This window comes from Canis aureus, chromosome 5, assembly GCF_053574225.1.
Source record: "Canis aureus isolate CA01 chromosome 5, VMU_Caureus_v.1.0, whole genome shotgun sequence".
Classification (NCBI taxonomy): Eukaryota; Metazoa; Chordata; class Mammalia; order Carnivora; family Canidae; genus Canis; species Canis aureus.
Window position 1 is genome coordinate 79,736,721 of NC_135615.1, and position 17,113 is coordinate 79,753,833.

Consider the following 17,113-nt stretch of genomic DNA (forward strand, 5'->3'; position numbering starts at 1 on the left):
GCGTGATCCTGGAGATCTGGGATCGAATCCCACATCGGGCTCCCGGTGCATGGAGCCTGCTTCTCCCTCTGCCTATGTCTCTGCCTCTCTCTCTCTCTCTGTGACTATCATAAATAAATAAATAAATTTTAAAAAATAGTTATTCTTAAAAAAAAAAAAAAAAAAGACCATCGAACTTACCCTGGACACTGAGGGCTACCTACTCAACAGCCTTTCCACCTCCTGCCTTAAGAGAAACCTGACTTTTTTTCTGGGCAGCCAGGTGTCCGATCAACACTGGCAAGAGCAGTCTCCGCTCTGGGCCCCATCCTTTAGACCCTCATCCAGCCATGCCCATCCCAACGGAGAGAGACTACAAAACCAAGAAGATGTGCCCATCGAAGCCCACACTCTGGATATGTAGCACCCCAATGTTCCCTGTCCAAGCAGCCCCAAGCTCACTTCCAGCCTGCGGGAATGAGCCTCTTCCCTGACCCATTCTCCCTAGGGTACAGCCAGTACCCACATTCCTGGGTTTGAGGAGTAGCCAAGGAGTGGCTGTTTGTGGGAGGGGCAGGCAGAGTTTGGATGCGAGGGCTGGAGTGTCCACACAGCTATGTGCAAGACCCCACGTGGTATAGGATGGAACTGGGAATGAGAGAGAAGGAAGGTGGGCAGCGAGCCAGGAGCCACATCCTGGCATGGAATGCTGATGAGTCAAAGGATTCTAAATTCACAACTGATCTTCCACGTGATTCTCAACGTGTATCTGCCAGGCTGGAAGGCCAGGACATGTTTTGCTTCTTCATGTGGGCTTCATCTCATGTTCTTGCCCTGAGCTCCACAAGTGTTAGGACTGGCTTGTTCCCACCTATAGGGATCTGAGCCTGTCTCCTTGCCAGAGCCTTGCTTTCCCGGACTCCCTTGCAGCCAGGGATGGTCATGTGATGCAGATAGATATATGATCCCAGCAAGGGAGCTTCCAGGAAATCTTTTCCACCCTGACCATGGGGGAGAAGCCCATAAGGAAAGGCTCCTGGAGAGGGTTCCCTTTCTCCCCTTTACTTTCCTGCTTTTGAACATAACTGCTGAAGGATGTGTATGACTGACAGAGCTATCTTTGGACCACAGGACAGAGGAGTCCAACATGCTGAGTAATGGAAGGTGGAAAGAGTGTAGGTCCTTGCTGACATCACCGAGCTACTGGGCCAACTCTGGAGCCACCTCCCTTTGGATTTTATGTTTCATGAGTCAACAGTGTCATGATTTGGGCCACCGTGCTGGTCCGTGTCTGATATTTACCACAGTGGCCGACCATCCTAAGGGAAACATACGTTCTCAAGACTAGTGAGAGAAGCCAGCCTGGCTGGAAGACCATCCATCTGTCTGATAACCACCATACCAGCCCATGGGGAAGATTTTCTTACAGGTGAAATCAACCCAGAGGGAATTAAGAATTTTTACCATATCTGCATGCCACTTTTACTATTATAGATTTTTTTAATCATCCATTTTTCTTTGCTTAATGTTTTAAAGGGAAATAGATCACTGCCACCCATTTAAAAATTTGCATTATTGAAAATATTTTTTAAAAAAACTTTTAAAAATGAGATCAAGACTGAAAAAGTGACAAACCAAAAACCAGACTTTAACTAATGGCTGCCAGAGGAGAGGTGAGTGGGGGGTTGGATGAAGAGTACGCTTATTGTAGCGAGCACTGAATAATGTATAGAATTGTTGAATACCACCCTGTATACTTGAAAATAAAATAATATTCTATGTTAATTATGCTTCAATGAACAAAAAAGACTGAAAAAATAAATAAATACCACTAAGGGCATGTGGTATCCTGGATTGGATTCTGGAGTGGGAAAAGAACATTAGTAGAAAAACCAGCAAATAAAGTCCATACTTTAGTTAATAGTAATTTACCAATATTGGTGTCTTAGTCCTTACAAACCTACCATGGTTTGTAAGATGTTAACACAGGAGAAAGAGGGTGGATACATGGTTCTTAGGTAAGAATCCTGTACTACCTTTGCAACTTTCCTGTCAATCTGAGCTCATGCCAAAATAAAATGGCTATTAAGTAAATAAATTACAGAAGGATCAAATCCTAACTCAGTATTTCAGAGAGTCAAAGGCTCTGAGCTGAGGCCTAGTCTTCCTCTGTTAAAAAGGAAGATAAGCAAATGTTAGAGGAGTACAGTGATTATTACTCAACAAAGAAGGAAATCCTCCCATTTGTGACAACCCAGAGGACGAACCCAGAGGACGTTGTGCTAAGTAAAATAAGCCAGACACGGAATGACAAATAGTGACCAATATCACTCCTGTGTGAAATCCAAAATAGTCACACTCAGCAGAGAGTAGAATGGTGGTTGTCAGGGTCTGGGGCAGGGGGAAGGGAGAAATGAGGAGACGTTGATCAAAGGTCAAAGTTTTAGTTGCTCCAGATGAATGAGTTCTAGAGATCTAATGTATAGTACGGCGACCATAGGTAGCAATACTGTATTGGAGACTTGAAATTTCCTAAGGGGATAGATCTTAAAGTAAACTTTCTCAACACACACACACACACACACACACACAAATATTAATTGTATAAAAGTGGTGAATTAAGCTATCTAGCATGATCAAGGTGAACTTTTCGCAAGGTATACATACATCAAAATATCAAATATTAAAGTCATGTAATTTTATACATCAAAGATTTTCAATAATGTTATTTAAAAGAAAGGTAAATGTATATATGGACATATACATATATATGGTATGTGTGTATATATGTGTGTGTATATACATATATATTTTCTGTTTGTGAAGCTGTAAGTCACAAAAAAAATGGTTTAAATAGAAGTTTAATTAATGGGCTTGATTACTTTATAAGAAACAAGTATTTTAAATTGTACCTCAGTTCTGTTTGTGAACCTGTAAGTCACAAAAAAATGGTTTAAATAGGAGTTTAATTAATGGCCTTATTACTTTATAAGAAACAAATATTTTAAATTGTACCTCAAAATAAAAAAAGAAAAAGAAAAAGAAAAAGAAAAAGAAAAAGAAAAAGAAAAAGAAAGAGGGGCACCTGGGTGGTTCAGTCTGCCTTTGGCTCAGGTCATGATCTCGGAGTCCTGGGATAGGGTCTCACATCAGGCTTCCTGCAGGAAGGCTACTTCTCCCTCTATGTCTTTGTGTCTCTTTTTAAAAAGAGAAAGAAAAAAAAAAACACCTGGGTGGCTCAGTGGTTGAGCGTCTGCCTTTGGCCCAGGGCATGATCCCGCTTCAGGGATTGAGTCCCACATCGGGTTCCCTGTGAGGAGCCTGCTTCTCCCTCTGCCTGTGTCTCTGCCTCTCTCTGTGTGCCTCTCATGAATAAATAAATAAATAAAATCTTTAAAAAAAAAAAGAGTAAAAAGAGAAGAAAGAAAGAAAGAAAGAAAGAGAGAGAGAGAAAGAAAGAAAAGAAAGAAAGAAAGAAAGAAAGAAAGAAAGAAAGAAAGAAAGAAAGAAAGAAAGAAAGAAAGAAAGATTCGATAGCATTAAATTGTGTTCTCAATGGAATAAGGCTTGAAGGGAATAACTTTCTCATGTATGATCCAAGGAGATTTAATGCAAGTTCTCACGCCAGCTAAAGATATCTCACGTACCACTGATGATGTGGGTCTCATCCTCCACTAGAAAATATGAGACCGGGGGCAAATGTAAAGCATTGTTAGTTAAGAAGCAGGCAGAGGTCGTCACCCAAGCCTCTGTGTAAGAGATATGGCAGAGAGCTACAAAACTAGAGCATAAGAACAAAGGGAGAAAATATTAACCCACTCTGCCACTTAGCCTCACCGATTCCAATTAATTGGGCCATTTGATGGTCCAACTAACAAAATGATGTCCAGTTCACTGGGTCAAAGAACCCTTCAAAACATGAACAAGAGATTGCTCAACAGTATCACAATATCCATGGTAACCACAAACCATCTGCCGTGCCCTCCACCCTGGGCCTCCTCTGAAGGTGTCTCCCATCCTTCCCCAAGGCACTTCTGTTTTATTCTGGGTGTCATTAGGAAAGAAGGGACCAGGGATGCCTGGGTGGCTCAGTGGTTGAGCGTCTGCCTTCAGCTCAGGCATGATCCCAGGGTTCATAGGATCAAGTCCCACATTGGGCTCCTCTCAGGGAACCTGCTTCTCTCTCTGCCTGTGTCTTGCCTCTCTCTCTGTGTGTCTCTCATGAATAAATAAATAAAATCTTAAAAAAAAAAAAAAAAGGAAAGAAGGGACCATAAACAATCTCCTGGGCCCTTCGGTCTCAAGCTTAGCCTGAAGGCATCACAAGGATACTCCACAGTAAGGGATTCAGGGCTGCCTTCAGTAACATCACCCCATAATTCAGTTCTGTTCAAGAAGCACCAATGCCGGGCCAGCCCCAACCACATCCTGGAAGGACAGACATCTATGGGACATAATGAAGAAGCCTTCATCTGCTGGGAAATTCATGATCTGAAACTCCTCTAAATATCTCTGAACCTGTATTGATATTTAAACCTATGGAAAGACGAGACAGCAGAAAAAGCCAAGTCTGCGATCAAATCCTGGCTCTGCCATTGGTAGCTTGGTGACACTGGCCAAGTTACTTAACCACTCTGAGCCTTGGTTCCTTCCTTTATGAAATGGGGCTAATCATAGTATCAACTGCATAGGATTGAATGATATAAAGTAAGCATGGAAACCATGTAGAGCCAGCCACAGGGTACTATGCCCTAAACAGTATTCATGGTTATTTCTACGAGAATCGAATCCAATCATTTGGTTGTTCCAAACCTGACTAATCAGCAGAATCACCAGAGGAACTTGTTAAAAATAGAAGTGTTTAGGCTCCTACACACCTGAAAAATTCTACATTGGTAGGCCTGGGGCTGGGCTCCATAATATATGCCTCCATTATATACTTTTATTATGCCTAGCCCATTGTAGGCACTCAACAAATATAAGCCCCTTCCCTAGCTGGATATTGCAACAGCTTCCTAACCAGTTGTGTCCATTCTTATCTCTGCCCTTGCAAGGAACCAGTGGGATCTGTGTAAAAGGTGAGATCATGTCACATCACTGCCCAGGATCTTCTACTAGTCTCCACCTCATACAGAATAAAATCGATAGACAAGCTCAGTGGTTCCTGAAGCTAAGCACACATCAGAAATACCTGGTGAGCTGTGAACAATGCCTATGCCTGGCCAGGCTCCAGACCAACAGAATCAGAATCTCTGGGAGTGGGGCTCAAGCAGGATTGCCAGATAAAATACAGGACACCCAGTTACATTTCAATTTCAGATACACAATGAATAATTCTGCATTCATAAAATTCTAAACATCCACCAAGTACCCAGCACAGTCCCTGGGACCGGGCACACAGCAGAGGACAAGGCAGCAGAGACTCCTACACCCAGAGTCTTTAAATTCTAGTGGAGATGGCAGACAATAAACTGCAAACAGGAACAGCTGGGTGGCTCAGCGGTTGAGACTCTGCCTTGGGCCCAGGGTGTAATCCTGGGGTCTCAGGATCAAATCCCACCTCGGGGTCCCTGCATGGAGCTTGCTTTTCTCTCTGCCTATGTCTCCACCTCTTTCTCTGTCTCTCATGAATAAATAAATAAAATCTTTTTCTTTTTTTTAAGTAACTGCAAACAGAGAAAGAAATTAATTCCAGAGTGGTTAACTACGACCATTAAAATAGAACGGGAGTGGAAACTGGTGTGATCCCCTGTGCTCAGAACGGTACCTGGCACATAGCAGGTGTTCAGTAAATATGCGTCCAATGACTGAATGTGCTGGGTGGTCAGGGAAGACCCACAGACACCACCCTGAGTGGACACCGTAACGCAAAGCTGGAAACAGAGTGCCAGGCACAGGAACCTCAAATGCAAAGGCCCCGAGTGTGGCCCACACTTGGCGTTAGACAAGCTAAAGGAAGAATCAGAGCCAGCGCGACTAGCAATGTCCTAGCAGTGGCGCAAGGTGGAACCTGGCAGGGCCCCTCTCCGGCCCTGAGGTCTTGCTGCTTCCTGCAAGGCAAAGGCCCACACACCGCGTTTCGCGCCCCGGTTGGGCTGTCACTTCCTGATGCCGGCACCCCTGTTGCAGGGTGGCGGCAGGGAGAGCCGGATTGGGGCGTTCAGCAAGCGAGCCTGGGCCCGGAAGGCCAGCCCCCGCGCCCGGGAAGGTCTGCGCAGGCGGCGGGACCTGCTGGGCGGGGGGCGGGGCCGAGCTGGAGGGGCGGGGCGGAGGCCGAGCTGGAGGGGCGGGGCGGGGGCCGAGCTGGAGGGGCGGGGCCAAGCTGGAGGGGCGGGGCCAAGCTGGAGGGGCGGGGCGGGGCGGCCGGGAGCGCAGGCTGGGGAATAGGCCGGGTGGGCCCGAGGGGGCGGGGCCGGGGCGGGGCCTGGGGTGGGGGCGGAGCCAGGCGGGGCTGAGGGGCGGGGCTTGGGGCGGGCCGGAGGGCGGGGTGGGAGGAGGCGGAGCCTCCGCTGCTGCAGCCGCCGCCGCCACCGCCGCCAGGTAAGGAGCAGGGGTTCAAATGGGACGAGGGCGGAGTTCGTCCACGCTGGCGCCACTCCCCGCCTCTGGCCTCACGAGGGTTGCTCCCGCAAGGCCCGACCCGACCCGGCGGGCCTTTGCCCCCCACCCTGCCCTCCGCCCCGTGGGCGCCGAGCCTCCCGAGGAGGGGCCGCCCGCGACTCCCAGCGCTGACTGCCGGGAGTCCAGGCTGCCTGGTTGTTGCTTGGTTGTTGCTTTCAGGGCTGAAAATACCTTTAGAAATTACGTAGGGCGGCAGGTGGGGAAACTGAGGCCGGGCGGAGCTCCCAGGCATCTCCTGCCTCCCAGCTTGCGGCTCTGAACCCGGGAAGGTCGCCCAGCACCTCCCGTGATAAGTGAGGACGCAGCTCTGATCCGGGGAGACCAAGGAACTTGCCCAAGGTTACACAGGGTCACTGCGCTTTCTCTTGTCACACGAGGCCCCTCCAGGGACCGGTGGGGAAGGCCTCCGGCACCCCTCATCCCCTCTCTCCTCGCCCCTACCGCCCTGTGAGCTCATCGCACACATTCGAACTGGGAACTCCAAAAGAGGGCTGGGAATTCCTTCTGGAAGGGAGCTCAGGCCCCTAGTTAGGTGGGGCCGTGTTTCCCACCCTGCCACCTGTTGGTAGGGTGAGAAAAGAATTACTGTTACTGACTTTGGGGGGATTTAACAGCGAGGTAAACAGGCTCAGAGAGACGACCTCCCCAAGAGAGCACCCCTAGGAAGGAGAACATTTTAAGAACCTGGGTTACCTGACTCCAGAACCTGACCCAGGGCCTGGCACAGAGGCAAAGGAGGCTTTCACGGTGCTCTTTCTCTGCTCTGCCCTGGAGTCAGAGTTAGGAGCACAGCTAGATTCTGGGTCTTGGCCTAGAGACCACTGCCTAACACAAAGTAGGAGTTAACATGTTCTCTTTTCCCTGACTCAGTATTCATTTCACTGAAGAAAACACGAAACTCCTTTAAGCTTTAGGGGGCATCCGTTCATTCATTAGACAAGTGTTAATTGAGCACCTACTGTGTGCCAGTGGGTGCACTGTTTACTGAAAATACAGCAGTGAACAAGACAAGTGTTGCCCTTGGGGAGTACAGTAGGAAGAGTAGAACAAAACAGTGCCCTCCATTCAGGGGGTGGAGGGGTGGGGAGGGCTGGGCAGAGAACACAGACCACTGGAATCTTATCAACTGTGACATATGTGAAGAGGGCAGGGAGAGAATGAACATCAAAGCCTCATGGGCCTTGTTCGAGTTGCCCAGCCACCATGAGTGTGCTCCCTGACTCCCCAGGGATTGGGTGGGGAGACCTAGGTGGGTAGAGGATGGTCCAAAGGAAGCCCGAAACTAACCTCAGAGTCTGGAAACCTGGCATTGCCACTTCATAGCTGTGTGACCTTGGATATGTCGTATCGCCTCTGTGGGCCTCTGTTTCATTAGCGTTCAATGGGGGTCATAAAAGTACATGGCATTGATGATACCATGTCAGAATGCTTCTTAAATGGTAAAGCGTGATCCAAAGTGTGGCCTTATAGCAGAGGCCTTGGCAAATCAGAGATGTAAGCAAGGGTGTATTTATTTAGAGGCTCCAGCGACCCTGTTGGTAACCTGTTACCGCTCTCAGTAGAGAAATATAAGAGGTAGAGGTGGAGGTGGCTGAGTTCCAAGCAAGAAGGCTGAGGTTCCCTGCCAGGCTCAAGAAACAGAATGTTTGCCACACAGCATTTCAGCCTCCACAGCCGTTGCTGTCACATGTGCAATAGCAGACTGATGTAGGCTCAGGTCCTAGCTTAGTGACCTCCTGAGTCATCTTGGACAAGCCACGTGACCTCTCTGTGCCCTCAGTTTCCTCATTTGTAAAATACTGTCTCTAAGGTTGTCATGAGGATGAAAGTAGCTGAAGCCACAAAGGCCCTATGTCTGACACTCCGGGAGCCTCTTTCGCTTTTTGACTGAAGGCCCAGGAGCAATCAGACGGCCACCGTTGAGTAATTAGGTTACTGTAGCTCAGCCTGGGAAGCTGGTGAAGGTTGGAGTCTAGAGAATTTCCCATGAGCCTGAAGCCATGTCTCCCCGCACTGGTGCTACTGGGCTGCAGAGGCAGGACCAGCTATTTGGGCCCGTACATGTGACACCTGAGAAATGTCAGTAGGTGACTTATCACCATGTCCTTTATGGCCTGTGTGTTTTGTAAACACTGCTGTACATTATAATCCAGGGCTGCAGAATGATGAGGGGCTCACTGCCTGGAATGTGTTCTAGCAGGCCGAAGGGAGCTGAAGGAAGGAGGGGGGGCCAGTCCACTTTTTTACTTAGCCACCCTCCACATGGACAGTCGGACCAATTCAGTTGTACCACCCTCTGCTCAAAATTCTGCTGTGGCTTCCTGCGTTTTTTAGGACAAAGAACAAATCCATTAACATGGTCCATAAGACCCCGTGCAGCCTGGCCTGTACCTCCAGCCACATCTCAGACCACTTTATTAGTAGCCGTCTGTGCTTGTGGCATGCTGGGCCTTAGCACATGCTCTTCTAGAACACCGTTCCTCCCTTATCTCCCTTTTCCCAGGTTAACACTTCCTCATCCTTCCTTATCCTTCAGATCTGAGCACAACCCCACACTACAAGATAGCCCCAGGTGTGTGGGAGGTTTGGTTCAGGAGGGAGTTGTGTCCTCATTTGGGGGCTAATTTCTGCCTATACCCTGTATGCCACCCCAACTCTAACCCTCCTGACTTCCAGGACTGGACTGAGTTTGCTGAGAGGTGCTCAGTAATGAAACCTACGTCCAGGAGTATCTCTTGAGCAAAGAGCAAATATGGGAACCTCGCTTTATATAAAACTATTTTGTCTTTCTTCAAAAATATAAGGCTGAGGGGTTTGTGGGTGACTCAGTCGATTAAACGTCTGACTTTGGCTCAGCTCATGATCTCGGGGTCCTGGGATCCAGCCCCGAGTCAGGTTCGGTTTTCAGCAGGGACACTGCTTCTCCTTCTACCTCTGCCCCTCCCCTCCCTTGTGTGCACACGTGCTCTCTCTCAAATATGTGTGTGTGTGTGTGTGTGTGTGTGTGTGTGTGTGAATATGTAAGCTGGGGCGGGAAGGCAGGATGAAAAAAATATATAAGGCTGAAGTCATTTTGCAGTTGTGGGGGTAGGTGTTCACTTGTTCATTCCTTCGTTCATTCATGTGACACACAGGGATCGAGCCCCTGCTCTGCCAGGGTACATTAAGGAAAGTCACATAGGCACTGCCCTGGTGAAGGTTTTTCTAGAGACACAGAGACCACAGACCAGTAAACCCGTGGCCCACTGTGTGGTGGTAGCAAATTTGATAAGAAAGCCACGCAGGGTCTGCTGGGAGGGAGGAGACGCAGGGCCTGCTCTTTCTGCTGGCGAGCCTGGGGGAAGCACTGATGTCCTGGGCCTTAACTTCCCTCCCAGGTGGGGAGACTGGCACTTAGGCCAGGCAGGTGAGGGGCTGCGCAGATGAAGCCCAGGGGCTTCAGAGGCAAGAGGCCCCAGGTCAGCTGACCAAATCCAGGGTGGCCCATGGTGGTCCCTGGGCCCCTTTAGTAAAGTGGAGAACTCGGGGTTTGAAGTCACATAGGCCTGTGGGCTGCATCCTGGCCCTGCCAGCCGTGTGGCCTTCACCTCCCCTAGCCTCAGTTTTCCCATCTGTAAAATAGGGACAGTGACTGTTTCTTCCTCATGAGGTTGTCGTGAGGCTGGAATGGGCTCCTGAGGATAAACCCACAGGAAACCTCTGGCCACCTCGGATTTTGTTATGAAACTGTGCTTTCGATAAAAGGACACCATTTGGCATGAGGACCCACCGGGAGGTCAGCAGAATTGAGGTCAGAGGTGGAAACCCCAGTGCGGGCAGGAAGCAGCAGGTGGTATGGTTTGACTGAGGCCTGGCTGGAAGAAAATGACCCTGGGAAGGCAGGTTAGGTCCGTCCCAGAGGTGCTTGGGGCAGGCTGAGAAGTGGGGGGTTAGCCTGTGGACAGGTGGGCGCGAGTGAGATTCGTCTGAGCTGGTGGCTTTTTTGAGACCCCCTGGGCCTCCTCAGGCCAGCAGCTCGGCCAGAGACCCGTGTGGCATCGTAGAGGAGATGGCTGCGGCGGGCCAAGACCCAGGTGCCTTCCATCTGGGTGACCTTGACTTCATTTCTCAGGGCCTCTCTGTCCTCTTATAAATGGGGGATAATAGCACCTACCCTGGAGGACTGTTGGGAGGAAAAGAAATGATGGATGGAAAGGAGAGGCCGGTGGCTAACATCTACCAAGCGTTCACTGTTATAATGTTTAAAAATTTAACTGTGAAAAAATAACACAGAATTTACTGGCACGCCTGGCCCGGCTCGGTCGGTGAGAGCGTGTGACTCTTGATCTCGGGGTTGGGAGTTTGAGCCCCACGTGGGGAGGAGTACTTACCTGAAAATATTGTTTTAAAAAAATAACACAATATTCACCATCTTAACCATCATTAAGTGTGTAGGTCAGTAGTGTTAAGCGTGTTCACATCACTGTGCAGCCCATCTCCAGAACCTTTCCACTTGCAAATCGGAAACTCCGTGTCCATTAAACAACTTCCTGTTTCGCCCTCTCCCAGGCCCCTGACACCCACCGTTGTGCTTTGTGTCTCTATCATGTTGACTCCTCTAGGTACCTCCCGGAAGTGGGATCACACACAGTATTTGTCTTTCTGTGACTGGCTGATTTCACTTAGCGCAATGTCCACAAGGTTCATCCATGTGGTACTATGTCAGAATTTCCTTCCTTTTCTAAAAGCTGGATAATATTCCATCATATGGATATATTGCCTTTTTGTTGTTCATCCATTCATCCACTGACGGACACTTGGGTTGCTTCCACCTTCTAGCTATCGTGAACAATGCTGCTGTGAACATGGGTGCACAACAAATATCTTTCTGAGACCCTGCTTTCATTTCTTTTGGACGGATAATACCTAAAAGTGGTACTGCTGGATTATTTGCTGCTATCATTTGAATGTGGGGCTTTGAGGATCCCCACCGTGTTTTGTCTTGCCCACCAGAGTAAGAGAAGTCCCTGGGGGCCTGTGGGGCAGTTTGAAAACCAGTGGATCAACTGGGACCTTTGCCATGTCCCCTCCACCTCTGTCCTCAACAGATGTGCCTCACGTTATGTCTTAGCTATTCCCAAGTAGAAACCACCGTTCATTCAACAGATGTTTCTGAGTGCCTGCTGGGCTGGCATAACGGCAGAAAGAGGTGGCCAGTAAGCAACAGGTGTAACCAAGGAAATGATCTAGTATGTCAGACAGTGATTCGTGCAGGAGACCAAGCAAAGCATCCAGGGAAGGGGGATTGGGAGGAAAGGCAGGGGCAGGGTGGTCTCATGAGCTGAGATTTGGGCAGAGACAAGAAGGAGGTAAGGGAGCTGGTCATGTGGTTGAGGGCAAGAAGAGCATTCTGGGCAGAGGGAACAGACAGTGCAAACGCCTTGAGGTGAAAGCATGCCTGGTGGTCTCTAGCAGCAGCAAGGAGGAAGGTGCAGCTGGGATAGAGCAAGTGAAGGGAGGACAGCAGTGAACAAGGACAGAGAGGCCAGGGGACAGATTGCATATGACGCAGTTACCACTGGAAGAACTGTGACTCTGGGAAGGGAGTCAGTGGAGGTTTGGAGCAGAGAAGGGACATGATCTGATTTCCGAGTGGAAATGGAGCTCTCTGGCCACAGCGTGGTAGATGGGATGGAGAGAGCAGATGGAGCAGGAGACTGGTGGGGGAGGAATGGAGTGGCCATAATGTGCACAGAATGTCACACAACCTGAGCGCCCATCCCTGTCACCCCACTTCACCACCTGCCCATCGTCCAGGCTGCTGAAGCGTCATGGGACAGGGACTCTCCCATGTGCCAACATCCCTTTCTTCTTCTGGTCTGTAGGGGGACTGTCCGAAAGCCTCTGGATTCTTCTGTGTTGGAACTGTTGCCATGGAGACCTCCTGAGTGCTCCATGTACCACTGGCTTCCGATTTAACTACCAGAGAGAAGTATAGAATGAATGAGTTTCTCTCCTAAAATGCTGGAGGGGGGTGGGGTGAGGGAGTGAACTGGGACTGCCTAGAGTCCTCCCTTCTAGGACCATCTCAAGGTTGTGTGTCTGGGTACACGTTTGTGTGTGTCTGAACTTTGAACTACCATCTTCAGAGTTTCTGGCCTAAGAACAATGCCATAGCTATTTGTTGTGAAGGATGCTTTTCTTTCTCCTCGGCTCCAGAACATCTAGTCCCCAGCCCTCCCATAACACTGTCATTCTCCCGCTGTGATGCTTATTTCACTGTACAGCAGGCTCATCTAAAAACTCAACTGTACGGGTGCCCAGGTGGCTCAGTCAGTTGGGTGTCCGACTCTTGATTTCAGCTCAGGTCATGATCTCAGGGTTGTGAGATCCAGCCCCACATTGGTCTCTGGGCTGGGCATTGAGTCTGCTTGCAATTCTCCCTCTCCCTCTGCCCTTCGAAAGAAAGAAAGAGGGATCCCTGGGTGGCGCAGCGGTTTGGCGCCTGTCTTTGGCCCAGGGCGCGATCCTGGAGACCTGGGATCGAATCCCACGTCGGGCTCCCGGTGCATGGAGCCTGCTTCTCCCTCTGCCTGTGTCTCTGCCTCTCTCTCTGTGTGTGTGACTATCATAAATAAATAAATAAATAAATAAATAAATAAATAAATAAATGGAGAGAAAGGAAGGAAGGAAGGGAGGGAGGGAGGGAGGGAGGGAGGGAAAAGAAGAGAGAAAGAGAGAGAAAGGAGGGAGGGAAAGAAAAGAAAAGAAAAGAAAAGAAAAGAAAAGAAAAGAAAAGAAAAGAAAAAAGAAAAGAACCAAACTCAATTCTAACCAGTTCACCAGAAAAAGAAGGAAAAAGAAAGAAAGAGAACCCCTGTCCCCACCTGCCCCATGCACGGACATACACATCAAATTTGACTTTGACCTTCACTGGCTGCTCCAAGAGGTAAAAAGCATAACAGATTGGTGTGTAAGAAACACAAAAGAAGTTCATTATTGCATGTGACCCCCTAAAGGCTCAGGTCCTGGAGCTTTAAGGATGAGTTAAAGGACGTTCCAGGATGGCATTGATCATGTTTGTTTTTTCCTCAACGCTGACTTTGGGATTTTTCATCTCACTGAGGAGAAATCCCGCTGCGTTGTTCATGGTGTTACTTAACAAATATGGGTTGAGCACCTGCTGTGGGTGCTTGCAGAGCTGAGGACAGGTGTGGAGTGGCTTTCTCCCCTCACTACTGACAATAATGGCTCGGCCAGCATTTCCTTTGGCTGTAGGTAAGAGAGCTGGCTCGGTGAAACTCATAATCATAGACCAGCATGCCACGGCCCACTCCAGTGTAACGCCTGTCCGTCCTGGGCCCGGGCTTAGCAGTCCAGCCATGGGTGAGCGTTGGCCCTGCTGGTTCTCACTGTGCGTATGTCCTCTCCCTGCCAGTTGGTGCTCTTCTGGGACAAGTACAGGCCTTTCTCAGAGTTCCTTGGAGTCTCCACAGCACCTAGACAGGGACAGACCCCTGGTAGCTACTGTGTCCATCAGTGACCTCCTTGGCCCTAGGTGCTGCTGGACCAGCTCTCTGCGCAATAGGTGGCCCTAAGACATGGAGTCACCACTGGTCTTTTTCTTATTTATTTATTTATTTATTTATTCATTTATTTATTTATGATTTTATTTGTTTATTCATGAGAGACACAGGCAGAGGGAGAAGCAGGCTCCCCTCGGGGAGCCGGATGCAGGACTCAATTCCAGGACCCCAGGATCACGCCCTGAGCCAAAGGCAGATGCTCAACCACTGAGCCACCCAGGTGTCCCTCTCACACCCTCTTGAAATCAGTTTACCTTCTCAGACATATTTGGGAATCTCAGCTCAACTTAGACCAGATCCTGATCCCAAATCAGTCCAGGGGGTAGAGTCCCCTGCTGACCAGTGTACACACTTTAGGTGATAGATCTCCCAGCCCCACAGCTGCATCCACACTCCCTCAGTTGGAAGTGGTTTGGGGGCGCAGCCCATCCAAGGAGACAATCCGCAGGTTTAGAACCAAGGACTCCTCCATCACACCTTCACAGATAGATGGGGATTGCCTTAGCCTGTCATGCTACCCCTTGTCCATTTTGTTGATTATAAAGACTTGTTTGTTGGTCAGTGGAATGGGATTTAACTGTGACCTCAGCCCCACAGGCTTGGTGGTCCACACGAGGCCAGGGCTCTCTGAGATAAGGCACTCCTCTTCTGGGGATTGAGAGCAAAATTGTTTTAATTTAATTTTTTTTCATTATGAAAGCACTAATGTGCTCAGGTTGGCATATATTAAAAATACAGAAAAATAGGAAAGAAAAAAAACAATTACTTCTAGTCCCACAGCTCCACCCCCCAGAGGCAACGATCATTAACATTTGGAGAGATTTCCTTGTGATCTTTTTGTTCCGTGAAACTTTTTTTAAAAAAACATACCTGGAATTGGGGCACCTGGGTGGCTCAGTCAACTAAATATCTGCCTTCGGCTCAGGTCCTGATCCAGGGTCCTGGAATTGAGCCCCACATTGGGCTCCCTGCTCAGTGGGGAGTCTGCTTCTCCCTCTCCTTCTGCCCCTCCTTCACTCGTGTTCTCTCTCTCTCAAATAAATAAAATCTTAAGAAATAATAAAAATAACAATCTCTAAAAAAATATTAAAGAGGCAGAAAATAATATTCTGGTTCTTTGGCATGGAAAGTGGCCATTAGGGTGAAACTCAGATTATTTGAAGTTTTGGGAGACTCTGGGCAATTCCAGATGCTTGGCCCCTGCCCCATCTCCCTCCCTCATCTGATGCTCGATCAAAGTTATAAGAACAGGAGTGCCTGTGGGAAGAGAATCAGCAAGAAAATCTAGCCCTTCCTCAAGCCTAAAACCTAGTTCATTCATTCATTCCAGTAACAGACATCTTTTTTTAATTATTAAAGATTTTTTTAATTTATTCTTTTGAGAGAGAGAGAGAAAATAAGCAAGAGCAGGAGCAGGAGAGAAGGGCTGAGAGAGAGGGAGAAGCAGACTCCCCACTGAGTGGGGATGCCAACTTGGGACTTGATCCCTGGACCCCAAGCTCATGAGCTGTGCCAAAGGCAGACACTTAACCAACTGAGCCACCCAGGCGCCCTGGTAACAGACGTCTTCTGAGCATTCACCCCGTGGCAGGTGAGTGCTTGGGGCACCAGGAACAGAGAGGAAGGAGATGGGGTGCCTGGTGGCTACTGCCAGGCTAACCACCGAGCTGGGCGCTATAACCACATCTCAGGTTATGAAGAGTGAGAAAAAACAGGAATATTAAATGAGACAACCTATGCCAAGTGCCCAGGCTATGCTCAGTGGGTACCGCAGCCTGCAGCCCTGCTGAGAAAAGGATCCCAAATAGGGCAAGCTGCTGGGGCCAAGCCCCAGAGGAGTGTAAGTAGTAGGGAGGCTCCCCTGAACCTGGGGCTAGCCCATCTCTCTCTCCTCCTGCAGATCCCACACCCTATGGACCCATAGGCTGGTTTTTCTGGTTTGCTCCCCCCAGGGCAATTTGCATATTCCTCCAAGAACCTTCAAGAAGCTGAACAGCCTGTTTTCAGACACAGAGACGGGAGGCCCACAACTATTTCCTGAAATCTGGGTAAGTGTTACTTAAGGTTTCTTTTTCTTCAAATCCTTGCCATTATTTAAAATCATCTTGTTTTAAATCTTTGCATATTGTCTGTCTCCCGCACTGGAATATACCTCCATGGCGGGGGCTGCTGTCTGTTGTGTCTCCCGCTGTGTCCACGGCGTGTAGGATGATGCCTGGCGTCACGTAGGTGCCCGTGGGCATTTATTAAATGGACTCGTTCATTTGGGGTGAGGTGGACATTTATTTTTCATTTCTTTAGAACTTAAGAAAAGGTCTTTAAAATTCTGTAGAGACATCCTGCTGCTTTTTTGAAAGCTTTCTATCTTAAAGTAATTATAGTCTCACAGGCAGTTGCAAAATTAGTCCCAAGAGGTCCCACAAACCCTTACTCAGCTTCCCCATGGCTGCTGCCTTTACAATTAAGGTCTGACACCAGGGATCCCTCCTGGGTGGCTCAGCGGTTTAGCGCCTGTCTTTGGCCCAGGGTGTGATCCTGGAGACCCAGGATCGCGTCCCATGTCAGGCTCCCTGCATGGAGCCTGCTTCTCCCTCTGCCTGTGTCTCTGCCTCTCTCTCCCTATGTCTATCATGAATAAATAAAAAATCTTTAAAAATAAAAATAAATAAAAATAAAGTCTGACACCAGAGCTGGAACAACTTGGTTCTGCATGGTGCCCCCCAGCAGCTTCCCCACCCGCTCATTTCTTCCCTCCCACCCCTCCATGCCCACCCACTTGTCCAAGCCCTGGCTACACTAAGCATCTTCATGGTTCTTCAAAAGCATCTTGTCTCTTCTGCCTCTGGAAGTTGGCACATGCTGTCCCCTGAGCCCAGAACACGCTCTTCCTACCACCCCACCCCTAACGGTGGCACCTTAGAAGCCAGCTCTGGGTTGTAGGCCTGTTT

At 48.9% G+C, this 17,113-nt stretch overlaps 1 protein-coding gene across 3 annotated transcripts in view; it reads left to right on the plus strand.

The window, feature by feature from the left end:
* The first annotated feature begins 6,452 nt into the window (after positions 1–6,452).
* TMCO4 (transmembrane and coiled-coil domains 4) overlaps positions 6,453–17,113 on the plus strand; it is a 91,426-nt gene continuing 80,765 nt past the window's right edge. For 2 of the 3 annotated variants that reach the window (XM_077899367.1, XM_077899369.1), the window contains exons 1-3: positions 6,453–6,519; positions 12,465–12,571; positions 16,118–16,213. The gene's annotated coding sequence lies outside the window, so the exon portion shown is untranslated. Of the gene's footprint in view, positions 6,520–12,464; positions 12,572–16,065; positions 16,214–17,113 lie in introns of all 3 variants that reach the window. The other variant, XM_077899368.1, reaches the window with a different exon arrangement.